General features: G+C 35.8%; 2 long non-coding RNA genes and 1 pseudogene across 3 annotated transcripts in view; 2 read left to right on the top strand and 1 right to left on the bottom strand.

The window, feature by feature from the left end:
* Positions 1-14,394, top strand: part of LOC126367287 (uncharacterized) — a 28,816-nt gene extending 14,422 nt beyond the window's left edge. The window contains exons 1-4 of one of the 2 annotated variants that reach the window (XR_007566465.1): positions 10,262-10,596; positions 11,436-11,582; positions 12,302-12,487; positions 13,419-14,394. This is a non-coding gene — a long non-coding RNA (uncharacterized LOC126367287). Of the gene's footprint in view, positions 1-10,261; positions 10,597-11,435; positions 11,583-12,301; positions 12,488-13,418 lie in introns of those variants that run through there. The other variant, XR_007566466.1, reaches the window with a different exon arrangement.
* On the top strand, positions 2,490-4,154 carry LOC126367289 (uncharacterized). Its single transcript, XR_007566468.1, has 3 exons — positions 2,490-2,798; positions 2,892-3,022; positions 3,965-4,154. It is a non-coding gene; the product is annotated as an uncharacterized LOC126367289 (long non-coding RNA).
* LOC126367284 (uridine 5'-monophosphate synthase-like) lies at positions 4,091-8,162 on the bottom strand (annotated as a pseudogene).
* Positions 14,395-14,869: the final 475 nt, after the last annotated feature.

Raw genomic sequence — 14,869 nt, 5'->3', positions numbered from 1 at the left:
AAACACGTTGAATGGTGTAAATTTGTCGAGCTTCCTCATTTTTATAAAGAGAATAACTACTCTGAACTCTTGAGCACCACCAGTAATATTTTTTTTCTGTATTTTGATTACATAAGAGAGAATTACGCACAGGACTGTGAAAAATAGAAAGAGGAAGGGGAGGCCTTTGCCCAGCAGTGGGATCTTGTAGGATAGATTAGATTAGAATAAATAATTGGCAACACCATGGGCATAACCCCTTAATTAAACCAGGTCACAAAGTTTGTAAAAATCCCAGGAGGTATTTGAGCTTCTGAAAGGAGTTCGTTGGCCTACATAGTCAATAAAAGCACGCATAATGGACCACTTGCGTTTATGCGGAAAACTGAGCCCATTAAAATAACATTACATATGGGACATTCGAGTATTCATTGAGTCAAGTTAGGGGCCTATGGCGGCTCAGTTATAACCCTGACACCAGGGTTGATGGGGTTGGTAATTCACCTCACAATCCACACGATAGAAGATGAGACATTTGCCCATACATGTTGTGTCGACCCCACCTAGAGTGAGATAAGGGCAGGAGGATGATGATGATATAGTGGAAAGTTTGCCCACTACACAATAGTGGTCCATATGCGAGGATACGCGGAAAGTCCCCCACGTGTGCTTACGTGTAGAGTTTTGCGGAAACGAGCTCATTTAGCTTAACCATAACAGACCCCTACCCTAACCTACCCTGAGGATAGCCCTGTGTAACCTATAGGTTTGGAGGTGAACCAATGATCTTCATTTTCACTACCTATTCTTATCGTCGACATTGATTCGACTCCGTTTATCGTTTTGTCAATGTTGCGGGCTCCCATTAGACCGGGAATTTTGATAATTCGAAATATAGAATGTTACTTTACCTTAGGGGATTTTGATTGTGGAATGAGTTGTGATCTTTTAAATAGTTTCAGCAGGAAAGAAGTAACATTTACCGGTTTGTGTGATTTTGGTTTAAAAGTACGTAGGTACATCACCTTTATCTTCAGGCCATACTGCCAGGCTAGCCCGAAACATTCCTAATGACCAGTCTTAATATGATTCCTCTTACCTTCATTTGTTAGGAGTGGAAATATTATCATAATTGAATTTGTAAGATTTTGACTGCAAAAATGAACCAAAAGTGGTTTTGATTAGGGGCGTAGTGTAGTGGACAAAATGTGTTTGTAGTGAGCAGCAGTTGTGGTTTTGACTGGTTATTTATGAGTTTTGAGAGTTTTCATAACAAAAATATCTTATTATCGCCACCTTACACTATATATACGTGTACCATCTTTATATGTATTTATTACTAGAAATTCGTAAAAACATGTATCATTTTACACAATAAAACCGAAAAAATAAGTCATGTTAAACCACTTGACACAAATTCGTTATACTTTATCGTTTGTGTCAATTGATATAAGTTACGTTTCTTTACTTTTTAAAGAAAATAAATAGAATTTTGCCTTTCTACAACTTTATGAAATAAACTTTCTTCCAAGACATTTTGTTTTTTGTAGAATAAGACTGTAAAATTATTAATTGAAATATGATATATCAACGATGACTTTTGTATAGTTATGTGTGTAAAAAGGTATAACTAGACTTGTATCAATTTACACAGTATAAAAGTTGGTGTCAACTGATACATGTAATTTATTTTGATCCTCTACCATTTCTGTTTAGGTTCTATATATTAGAAAAGAAACCTTCCATCATCACCTATCGACACATCTAACTTCTGTTCCATTATTCCTTATAAGTCGCGAGCTAGAATGTTTTTAACTTTAAACTCGATTTTCCCAAAACTTGAATTTTGGACTTGTATTACTTTTCACCGACGGTCAAAGACCTTGTATATTCTATACAAGGTCTTTGCCGACGGTACAGAATTTTCCTTTTATTCTACTCGCATAATAATTTAATAATATGGTGTATAGTAGTGTTGCCGCGATAGTGCTCTATCGATAGTTTTCGATCGAACTATCGATAGTTTTGTACGATCGATAGGGTCCTTAATTCCGATAGTATTGTAAAAAAAATCCCATCCACTCATTTAACAGTTTTTTTTTTAGTATCGATGCTATCGTTGCTTATCAATAGTATCGCCAAACACGTGTTATCGATAGGCCTATCCGTTGGGTAGATGATTTATCAAAATAATAATATTAAATTAATATCCCTAACTTGAAATTTAATTCTAATTTAAAAAAAAGGTACCGCCTGTCTGACCTTCCAACCCCCGAAGGGAAAACCAGCACCAAAGACCAAGTATTAGAATCATTGAAATACTTGGTCCTTGGTTGCGAGAATTTCGATTAGTGTTGCCGATCGATAGACAACTATCCTATATATTAAGATATATGTAGAAGTGAGGATCGCGACCACAGGTTATGGTTTTCCACTTGGTACGGCTATATGCTGCGTGCACCGCCCTCTGTATGCTGCCGCCCACCGTCTTCTTCATGATGTCAGTCAGATCACCTCGTAGGCGCCCTTCCTCGCGCACGTTTGCCATCTATTTGCCCAAAGATGATCTGCTTCTCCAGACTGTGCTTCGGAGACCGCATAATATGTCCGAAGAAGCTTAGGGCACGATTCCGGCATATTGAGGAGAGCCGCGTCGTGATCTTGAGCTCTTTTAATATGGACTCATTCGTACACGTAAAAAGCCTTAAATTACCAAGTAGAGAAAGTCCGGCATGAGGTGAGCACGAAGTTTTGAAGACAGGAGTGATTGTATTAGATTTCCTCCTGAGCAGTTGCACTACAAATTTAGTGATGAAGAGGTGAGTGATCGAAAAAATATGTCATAGAAGAACTTGTAGACATCATATTAATCTGAGTTACTTGTATTAATCAGATTTTTTACTAATTTTCAGGCAATACTTGACAGAAACCTTAAGTGGGATGACATAATTATAAAGAAAATCAATAAGAGGATGAACTCTTTTAATGTTTATAAAACAATAGTATGGAAGAATTTTCATGCATCTTGGAGCAATGGCAACATGTAAGCATATTCCTAGTTAAAAATATATTTAAGTGAGTGTTGCTGGTTGTAAGTGGATTTCCTTTACGGCTGATTAGGCTCAGGCCTAGGACGGCCAGATATGAGGAACGGCTAATCCTGTTTTTTTCTCTAATGTGGTTTGTAAGATCAATGACCAACCTCATCAACCTGCTGCTGTGACTATTCGGGTGTCCCAGACTAAAGGCCCTTGACGTAGCTTACTTATCTAATGAAATGCCTATGTAGGTACTTAAGTAATTAGTAACGGAGTCAAGACTCTCTTTGTGAATTTGCCTGTTATGTATGAAACCGTTTATCATGCCAGTCATAGTAACTAAACACATAACGGCCTCCGTGGTCTAGTAGTTGAACGTTGTGCTCACAATCCAGAGGTCCCGGGTTCGAATCCTGGTGGAGAAAAATTTGCTTTGTATTCCTTGTTTTGCTAGGACATTACAGGCTGAACACCTGATTGTCCAAATGTAAGATGATCAGTGCTTCAGAAGGCATGTTAAGCTGTTGGTCTTGGTTACTACTTACTAGGCGGACCCTTGGCGGCTCAATAATAACCCAGACACCAGGGTTGATGAGGTTGGTAATCCATCTCATAACTCACATGATAGAAGAAGAATAGTAACTAAGGAAGGGATCTTCTTCAGTATTATAATGGGCTAGGTAATGGACTCCAATGCGGGTTGGTGGAGGTGTTTTTATGGTGTTTTTCTTTTTTGGAGCAGCATGGTGGAGTATGCTCCATACCCCCTCTGGTTGATTGAGGGGAGGCCTGTGCCCAGCAGTGGGATGTATATAGGCTGTTTATGTATGTATGTAGGTAACGGACTGGTATCTATCTTAAAAAACTGACTGCATGTTGTCTTGATTTATTAAAGTTTAGAGAGATGGAAGTGTATACAGCATTTTTAATATTTGTTTTCTCTTCAGATTTGGGAGTTGTGAGTGACAACGAGCAGATTACATAACAATGGGAGGATAACAAGGGCCTTAACTGAAAAAACTGGTGAATGTTCCCAAATAAACCTCACAGATTTAGAAGAAACACAAAATAAATTTGTTTATTTATTTTATTTCTGTTCCCTACTAAACTAGTAATAAAACATACTTTTTACAAATACTTTTTGATTGTATTTTATTTATAACATCAAAACTTGCACAGAAAAAAGAAATATTTATATTTGTGATGGGTTGCTTATCTGTCACCACTCTGGTCATTATGTCCATCACAAGAGGCTGCAGTTGGTCTTCTTGGTAGTGCTTGGCTCAGTCCATCCTGGTATGGTGGTGTGACTATGTATGTATGTACAGCACCACAATGGTAGGTATGTATGTAAGTATTTTTTATACTCCTGGGTTCTTCTTTCTTTATTCGTCACCATCTAAAACAAGTATAATGCTTAGATAATTATTCTAATAAGAAACAAACATAAATAGCCTATTTATTATGTCCCACTGCTGGGCATAGGCATCCCTTAAATCAACTGGAGGGGGTACGAAGCATACTATATGCTGCTCGACTGCAGATTAGTGACGGTGTTTGGCCTAAATAGCCCGGGAATAACTGCTTGACGTGCCTTCTGAAGCACAGAATCATCTGACTTCTTTAGACAATTGGATGATTCAAGCCTGCAATTTCCTATCCATACAAAGGACCTTGACAGCCTCAAAGTGATTTTGACTATGTCCCCATTGGGTATCAGACCCGGATCTCCAGATTGTGAGCTATGGTTAGAGAACCATTAGACCAAGGAGGCTGTTATATATATAACTCATAAGTAGACAGATTTGCATTCATATTTAATGTACTTACATACCTGAGAGAATATTAGGGATCCATGTCACAGACATCTTTTTTGTTATTGGTGGCTCATAATTACAATTCAGGATGCAGTGGCTATTAGGACTACTTGCAAACGTCAAAGTCAAAGATTTATCACCTGAAATAAAAAAGGATTATTTAGAATACATACATACATCAATTCATGCTTACATTTCCTAATGGGTTGGACAGAAACAAATATAATGATCAGAAGGATGTAAACAAAAAATGTGGGTTCCGTCACATTCCCAGTACATTTAGCATGCCATGATATTCGTGGAAACTGAGATAAAGCAGTAAAGAGCTTGTAAAAGAAGTTTTTTAGCCCACCTTTTGTTACTGCTAACTGGTGATTTTGTTTGGTTCACATCATAAAGTATTTTGAAATAATCTAAAGGAATAAACCAACAAGTAAGGTATCTACCCAGAGCGGGATCAAGTGTATTTTGCTTACATTTACAATTATTTTCTATTATACATAACATAATAATATGATACCTATAAACTTTGTAACAACTGCACACCAACTTTCAATACTCAAGATAATACAATTACATACTTGCAAGTAAAACACTAGGAAAATGCACAACTTAAACTGCAAAATAGTACTAATTATTCATATTATTTTAGTTCTAATAAACTTTGTACTCTTTTAGGAATGATACTGTGCAATCAATCTAATTCTACAAACTTTATAATAAAAGAATATCTAGCCAATTCTTTTATTCTATTTTGCCAGAAACTCTCTTCAAGTAACATTTCCAAAGAGCATCCTTATAGATGACGGCTTGAATTTCTGGGCTTTTAGCAGCGACTATTCCCCTCCCACCACCATAACGTCCCCCCCATTTTCCACAACTACCTTCTCAGGGGTATTGCAGATCTCTCCCAGGTCATCCTTAGAGCTCTCCAGCTGGACACCGGGAGTCAACTGGATCAAGCCAGGGTTGGAGGGTTGTATCCTTCTTTTGGCAAACAAACCCTGTGATCAAGTCTGGATACTTTTCAGCCATTTGACTGTAGCTACTGAGTACTCCGATGTAATTAGATTTCCCTGAAAAAGCATAAAATTTACATTAGACTACTCTTTTTCAAAGTTCATTATATCATAATTTTACATTGAAAACACAAATTGGTTCAACAAATCAGTTTAAATTACCTCACAACTCATTTCCGCCACCAAGAAAACACCTCTACTGACGCCATTACTAGATCCATTAAGAACCTTCAGAATACCCTCTCCAGGCAAGGAATGAACAGTCACACAGTCTGCCCACTCTCCAATCTTGTAAACACCCTTTAAATATTGCTGTAGAACAGTATTGCCAATATCAGCAAATTTACAGTCCTCCAGTATTAAAAAGTTAAGCCGTGCTACCAATTGTTTCAAACTGCTTATAAAATCCTCTGAAAAATCTTCTATAATATCCACATGGGTTTTCACTAAGCAGATATGTTCGCCAACTTTTTCTAACAGGTCAAGGATTTTCACTGTGTGTTGTTGTTTTGTTAGTCAACGGACAAACATAAATTGGTTTTCTTAGAAGCCATTATGGTGAATAGCTGCTTCACAATGGGTGGCTAGCTCTGATCTATCTTCATATCTATGTAAAAGCCATTCGGTTTACTGGTTGTACTGCAAAAGAAAAAGCAAATAAAATTTATGTAAATACTGATACACAACACGAAGGCTATTAATGTTATCTAGGTATTAACATTATATAATCTCCACAAACATCACAAGAAATAAGCAAACATAATAAATTTCTTAGACAACTTGTTTAAATAAATTTAAATTGTGATAATTACCTGTTGAAGGAGCTTTAGTACCTTTCAGGTAATCATGGACTTTAGTGGCTATTTCTTGCTTGATCTATTTTTTTATTTGCCAACAATATCTCAATCAAACCAGACAAAGAAATAGAGATTTAACTTGGACATTATTTTCAAGATTCTCTTTCCGTCCCTGTTATCTATCGAGAATCACAATTGCCTCATTGGATACTAAACCCTCATTATGCAGATCTTTTACAGTTTCCATCACACTGGAACCAGAAGTGATCACATCTTCAATGATAAGGCACTTTTGACCAACTCTATAATGGCCCTCTATTATTTTTTTGGTACCGTAAGACTTGGCTTCTTTTCTCCTCATCAACATAGGCTTTGTGGCTTGAACGCTCAACAAGGTCGCGACCGGTAATGCAGTGTACGGCACTCCACACAGATGATCGCATTTACTGTCTTTTACAGCGAACTCATATAGATTGCTATATGTAGATATTAAGTCCTAGAAAGAGTAACCAATTTTAAACCGTATACATAATAGACTAGAATACCATCCACATGTAATCATAATGTACAAAATTGGGTATGATTTCTTACCATAACAGCCGGATAGCTGACTATAACCCTCAAGTCCAAGTAGGTACACCGGTGTCTTTATGCCGATCTTCGTCATATATTCACCAAATTTCACAGCATCTATATTGAACAGCTTAAGCGCTAGTTCTTGAAGTTTATTATTGTATACCATTTTTATTATTATATCAATTTAAACTAAATTAAAATGGAATAGAAGAGGAACACGTGTGAACAGAATCCTCAGGTAGATTATGGTAGATGCACAGACCAAGTAGAGACGCTAGGATGCTACGCATCAGGCGGTAATGTTCCATTAAAAAAAACCTCTGTTGAAATTGCACTTATAGAACATGACAGCTCTTTTTTTTAAATTGATTTGCCTTGGAAGTTAGTAGCTTTGGGACTTTTTGGCGGGAAACGGGAACGGGACAGTTGCTTTCTTCATTGAATAATCTAAATAATTAATACGAAGTGGTGTTTTGTGGTTAATGATCGCATTAAGTTAGTCGGAAGACATTCGCGAGTGTTATTATATCGGAGTATTCAATAAACAAAGTGTATCTGCCTATTTTCGCTTCGTGGCAGGAAGCCGCTTCATAACTCGAAAGTTTATGCGGACTTTTGAGTTAATTCGTTTGGGGTTCGGAGTAGGAGTCTACTTCGAGGGTGGGGGCTTAGGTTTCATCATCATCACCTTTCATCATTTCATTAATCTATTTTTCAATTTGACATGGCTGTATGGGCATAGTTCCCTTTGCCTTACCCTTCGGGGAAAACCAAAATAAAAAAATAGTAGCTTTGTAGCAATTTTAGCCTTTTTCAGCCTAAATCGCCTCCCCTTTTCACCCTATAAAATTTATTTATTTTCAATTGGAAGGGGAATTTGAACATGATGAGTAGTGCTATTTATTATTTTATTTTTTAATGGATTGTTTTTTTGGATCTCATCTCTCAATCAGAGTACATTCTTGCACAAATTGATGTCAGATTTTTTTCGTGACAATCACCCGCTTTCTTTATCTAGGGCGTCGAGGAATGGAGTAAATGGGTGCATCTGAAATAAGAAACACAAAATAAAAAAATAATAATAACCTCACAACAGCTCTAAATCGACAGAAACAAATAAACATCCTACAACGCCACACCCATACCTAGTCCATTCTGTTGAGGGAATTATTTTTTTTGTATTCTATCTGTAGATAAATATGGAAAGTGAAACAACATCAAAATAATTGCCTAAAATAAAATAATAAATAGCACTACTCATCATATTCAAATTCCCCTTCCAATTGAAAATAAATAAATTTTATAGGGTGAAAAGGGGAGGCGATTTAGGCTGAAAAAGGCTAAAATTGCTACCAACCAAAGCTACTAACTTCCAAGGCATATAATTCAATTTAAAAAAAGAGCTGTCATGTTCTATAAGAGCAGTTTCCACAGAGCAATTTTTTTTACTATGGAACATTACCGTCTAGTGCGTAGCATCTCTACTTGGTCTGTGGTATAAATATATAAATATGCTCTTATAAAAATAATTATAAAATATTAAAATAAACTGTTTCAAATGTGTAAATTTAATTACCTACTGAAATGACTGGACTTTCATTTTATTTTGTATTATATTATATGGCCAGGTTTCAAGACTTAACCCATGTCGGGTGATGGTTTATTAACCAATCTATTATTACATAACCAATCCTTATTAGTCTTGTAAAAATAATTATAGAATATTTTCAGTTGCCAGCGAAATTGTGTTATTCCTGACTTTGGGTCATATGGACTGGGCAATTATGATTTTGGGTTCTTTCTGACAAAAAGAGTCTAGTATGAGGGAATGGTTTGTTAACCAATCCATTATCTACATAACCAATCCTTGTTAATCTACCGGTCAATTTATACAAAAATGTAGAATATCTTCAATTGCCTGTCTTCTCGGGTATTTTCCTGGCTTACGGATTGGGCAACCATATCTGACTTAAGATTTGTATCAAAAATTGTCTTATAACAAATGGTTCTAATTTAATTACCCCACAAAGGATTGTGCACGGGACTGAGTTTATGTATTATTGTAAACGTGAACAGCTGGTAAGCATGGCTCCTGTCCACAAACTTTAAGTCCTGACAAACATTTTGATAAAACAACTTTCAAACCTCCAGACTTTTTTTTTATAAACTGTTTATTAGGATATACTAACATACTGTGATAAAAGTTAACGGCTCTTCGTTTGTTCGTACATTTATTTAAACGTATAAAAATAGAATAAAAAACAAACGAGGTTACCAACAAGCCTGTTTGACACCGTTTCTCTCGCTATATCTTAATAGAGTACATTCCTACTGCGTGTAAACGTAGCACAACCACAAATAATAGATTGATCAATTAACCAATAGGCGACGAGCGCGATCGACCAATAGGAGGAAGTGTACACGGAATATTTGGATGGGCTTTATCACCTTGTGTCGCTTTTGTCCAAGGTGTTAATTCGCAGCCACGGAATGTACGCGATGATAATCCGTGTACATATGGTCACGGAATATTTGGATGTACATTACTCGGTTGGGCTTTATCATGGTCGTGCATTACAGTTTCCCTTGTCGGTTGACATCTGTCAACACAACATTGAAACAAAAACAGGCTTTTTGGCGGGAGGCGGGAACGGGACAGTTGCTTTCTTCATTGAATGATCTAAATAATTAATACGAAGTGGTGTTTTGTGGTTAATGATCGCATTAAGTTAGTCGGAAGACATTCGCGAGTGTTATTATATTGGAGTATTCAATAAACAAAGTGTATCTGCCTATTTTCGCTTCGTGTCAGGAAGCCGCTTCATAACTCAAAAGTTTATGCGGACTTTTGAGTTAATTCGTTTGGGGTTCGGAGTAGGAGTCTACTCCGAGGGTGGGGGCTTAGGTTTCATCATCATCACCTTTCATCATTTCATTAATCATCAAGAAAAAAAATACGTCAGACATGGCTGTATGGGCATAGTTCCCTTTGCCTTACCCTTCGGGGAAAACCAAACCAAAAAAAAAAAAAAATGAAACAAAAACAAAAGATACACAAAAGAAAAGAAAGTCAAAACGTAAAAAAGAACATAAATATATTCAAATTCAAGGTATTTCAAAGCAATAATCAAAAAGAAAGAAAGAATGTTTAGACAATCAAATATCTCCAAAAGTTGCTAAAACAAATTCATAGAGGGGCTTATAACAGTCCCTGTTTTTGAGAAGTTGCTGAAGGGAGAGCGGGATTTCTTCAGCTGTACGATATATGTTCAGGAGGCGGTCTATGAGAAGCAATCTGGGAAGAGTGAAACTACTGCAATCAAAGAAAAGATGTTGCAAAGTCTGATCAGCAGAGTTACAGAAATTACAAGTAGGTGATGTGAGAATTTTGATTCTATTTAAGTGGGCATTAAAACGGCAATGTCCTAGTCTAAGACGACATATAATTGAATAAAATTTTCTACCGGGGTACAGAGTACCTTTAGTAAACCATGGTGTTGATAAACTATTATTAATTTCGGCATACCATTTGCCTTTAGTTTGAATAATTTCCTGCCATGTTTCATTAAATTCATTTTTCAACTTTGACCTGACAATAGCTACGATGTCAGAATCAGGAACTAAGACATTTTTAAATGGGGTGAGACTGGGAACTATTTGTTATGGATCTGGCAAAAAAGTCTGCCTGCTCATTACCAACCACACCAATGTGTGACGGTGTCCAAGTCAATATTATATTTTTATTGTTTATTGACAGATTTTTATATTTTTCCCTTATGTCATAGATTATGTAGTTGGTATGACTAGTAAGGTTGGAATTATTAAGAGCTTGAAGAACACTCATACAATCTGAAACTATTAGCCACTTGTTGCCATCCTGAGACTCAATATAATCTAAAGCTATTAGAATAGCCAAACATTCAGCTGTATAGCTACTGACAAATGAAGGCAGTTTATACCCATGTCCCCCCTTAGCATGGGCATCATAAATTGCAGCAGAAACAGATTTGCTATTTTTGGCACCGTCAGTATAAACCTGATGATGATCAGACCAACCATTCGAAAAAGAATATACATCTTCCTTACATTTCAAAGATGAATTTATATCAATTTTCATTGGAAAGAATTTAGAATCAAAAGAGTTCTCATAGCAAGGCCATAAAGAACTTGAATACAAATTAAAATCTTTTTGTAAATTTATAATTTCAGGCAGAAGCTGCCCAAGGGAACCAAAATATGAACTACTAATTCTTGAGGAAGAAGACTGCAACTTCAGAAGCAAAGGATGATTTTTAATAGAAGAAATTTTCAATAGAAACTTAAAGATGAGATATTTGAACCTGCTTAACAAAGGAGGTACATTACATTCCACCTGCATCGATATGATGGGGGTGGAGCACATTGCACCAAGAATAAATGCATCTGAATCTTTTCTAATTTTTCAACAAATTTACTTACACTAGAAAAGCAAAAAAAAGCATATTCAAAATGACTTCTTACAATAGATTTATAAAGAATCAATAAAATTTTGGGATCTGCACCCCAATAGGTACCAGTTAAAGATTTTAATATATTACAGGATTTGGATGCACGAGTTGTTAAGCAATCGAGATATTTTTCAAACTTAAAATTATGCTGAAATAAAACACCCAAAAACTTAACTGTATTATCAACAGGCAGCAATCTATTATTATAATAAAGTTTAACACTTGACGTTTTAACCATTTTTTTAGAAAAGATAACTACTTTACTTTTGTCAGTGCTGATCTCTAAACCAAGACTTTCAAAATAAGTCTGCAAGTTTAAGAGAGCAGCATTAAGTTTCCCTAGAATATCAGGCAACTCAGTACCAGAACAATACACAGCCAAGTCATCAGCAAATTGTAAATTTTGAGTTTCACTGCCTAAAACTAAATTTAATTTATGAATATACAGTATGAACAACAATGGGCTTAAAATCCCACCTTGAGATACTCCTTTGAAGGAATTTCTAGGACCAATTAACTGATTATCATGTTTAATAAAGATTTTTCGACCATGCAAGAAATTAAATATCCAATTAATTATTTTTCCAGACAACTGCAATGAAGACAGAACAGTTGTTAAAATATCCAAATTAACATTATTAAAAGCGCCAACAACATCGAAGAAAATACAACCCAAAATCTGATCACGAGACAGAGCATCACGGACATCCAGACAAAAGTGACTCAGGCTTTCCCGCGCCGACCGTCCTCGACGAAAGCCAAATTGATTAGCTGGTAAGATACTATTGCTTTCAATGAAGAATTCCAAACGCTGTTTAATCAGTTGTTCAGCTATTTTACCAACACAAGAACTTAGTGTTATAGGACGATATGAATCAGCATGGCTACTATCCTTGCCAGGTTTTAAAATAGGCACTATACAATCTGTCTTCCATTGTTCAGGGATTAAGCCGTTTTGCCACAGATAATTTAGTAAATTCAAGAATAATAACATACTGGATGGATTTTGTAATTTAGGCATTTTGTATGACACCCAATCCAGGCCACATGCTGTATCCTTACGAGATCTTAAGGCTGATTTTAATTCTTCAATAGAAAAGACTGTTGCTAGAAAAGAATTCGTGGAACTTAATAATATATTAAAGTGATTATTGTCAGACAATTTTTCAGCTGTGTCAGGAGTATACTTGCGCAAAAACTGAAATACCCAGGCTTGACTAGAAAACTCACTGCGTGTTGAAAAGGTTTTATTAAATTTCCTAGTTTTAGACCAAATTAGTTTCATTGGTGTTAGTCTGGAAATAGATATACAAAAATTTTCCCATGACGATTTACGTTCCTGCTTTAATGTGCGTTTTTTAAGGGCTTGCGCTCGCTTGAAGTTGATAAAAGTATCGACACAAGGATTTAATTTAAATTCTAAATATGCATGTTTACAATTATTTACACTTTTAGTACATTTTTCGTTCCACCAGATTAGAGGGATTAGATTTTTAGTTCTATGTTTATTATTATGAGAAGTTGAGGGTGAAATAACTTTGCTAGTACTGCCAGACCTTGAACATACTACACATTCATTTATAGTAGAAATGATGATATTGCAGAAATTGTTACAGCTCTCAATTAAATTACAAACATCAATTCGAAATTCGGATAACAACTCATTTACACGTTTCTCATATAGCTCCCAATCTACCATTTTCAGGTTGGCGTGAGGCGGGATGTTCGCCGAAGAGTCTGTAGCAACTGAAGGAGAAGATGTAAAATAATACTTCGTCAAAGTGGGTAGATGATAGCAACCACCTAAGGGATCTGACATGACCTGCCATTCACATGACAAGGCCAGTGATGAGGAAACCAATGTTAAATCAAGGCCATTTGGCCGCCAACTAAGGGTACCTGTTGTCGTTGCACGTCCGTCATTCAAGAGAACCAATTCATTCTCATCCATGGAGTCCAAGACGCTTCTGCCTCGTGTATCAATACTACCACACCCCCAAATGGTGTGATGTGCATTGAAATCGCCTGCAATAATCAACGGTTTTGGAATACTCCGAATCAAATTGTCAAATCTACCTTTATTAAAGGTAGGATTACAATTACCTGGACTGTAAAAACTAGCGATAGATATGTATTTTTGATCAATTTGAACCTGAACTACAACGTTTTGTAGTGAGTCATCAAATAAAGTGTCTAATTTACGAAATACTAGACTTTTATGTATTAGAATGGCTACTCCATTGTGGTCATTGCCGCAATCATTACGGACAGTGGAGTACCCTTTAATATTAAAAATTGTACAAGATTTAAACCAAGTTTCACTAATAATAGATATATGTATGTTATTATCAAAGACAAATTTTTCAAATTCATGTCTATTACTTAACAAACTCTGTGCGTTCCACTGCATTATATTTATTGTTTGGGCTGAGAATTTGAAGGATTTTTATTTTTATGCTGAATAGTTTCTTTTATTGTATCTGTTATCATTTGAGAGCTAATACTTGTGTTGTTTACTTTGTTTAATGTAATAACTTTTATTATAGATTCTGTGAGCAAAGTTAATGCGTTTTTATTAGATAGAATTAAATTTATTAATTCCCGACTATTTTCTGTTTTGCTGAGTGATGGAAAGTGTTTATTTTTATTGCTGAATAAATCTGAAAAAGGTGTCGGCATAACTTTATTTTTATTTTCAATTATTTTTTGTTTCTTTATAGGACATTGTCCCGAAATAGACAAGTGATTTCCCTGACAGTGGACACAGATAGCTTTGTCTGATGAAGAGGTGCACGATTTAAAATTGTGCTGATCACCACAAATTGAACATCTTTCAGAATTTTTACAGAATTTTCCCAAATGACCATATCTTAAACATCTGAAGTACTGTTTTACCGGGGGGATGTAGGGTAAAACAGGGAACCTCCACATTTTAATAAAAACATAGTCTGGCAAAGAAGTCGACGCTGAAAATGTAATTGCGACCGATTGGGTGGGTTGTAGTTGGAACGACTCACCAACTTTCTCCCTTCTCATAATTCGTCGTACACAGATAACTTTTTTACAATTTGTACCTAGACCCAGTTCGTTAAATATTTTTTTGTTTGTCATACTGGTAGGCACTGAGTTGATAACGCCAGTCATTTCAGTGGTACC

This window comes from Pectinophora gossypiella, chromosome 6, assembly GCF_024362695.1.
Source record: "Pectinophora gossypiella chromosome 6, ilPecGoss1.1, whole genome shotgun sequence".
Classification (NCBI taxonomy): domain Eukaryota; kingdom Metazoa; phylum Arthropoda; class Insecta; order Lepidoptera; family Gelechiidae; genus Pectinophora; species Pectinophora gossypiella.
This window is presented reverse-complemented; position numbering and strand designations above follow the sequence as displayed.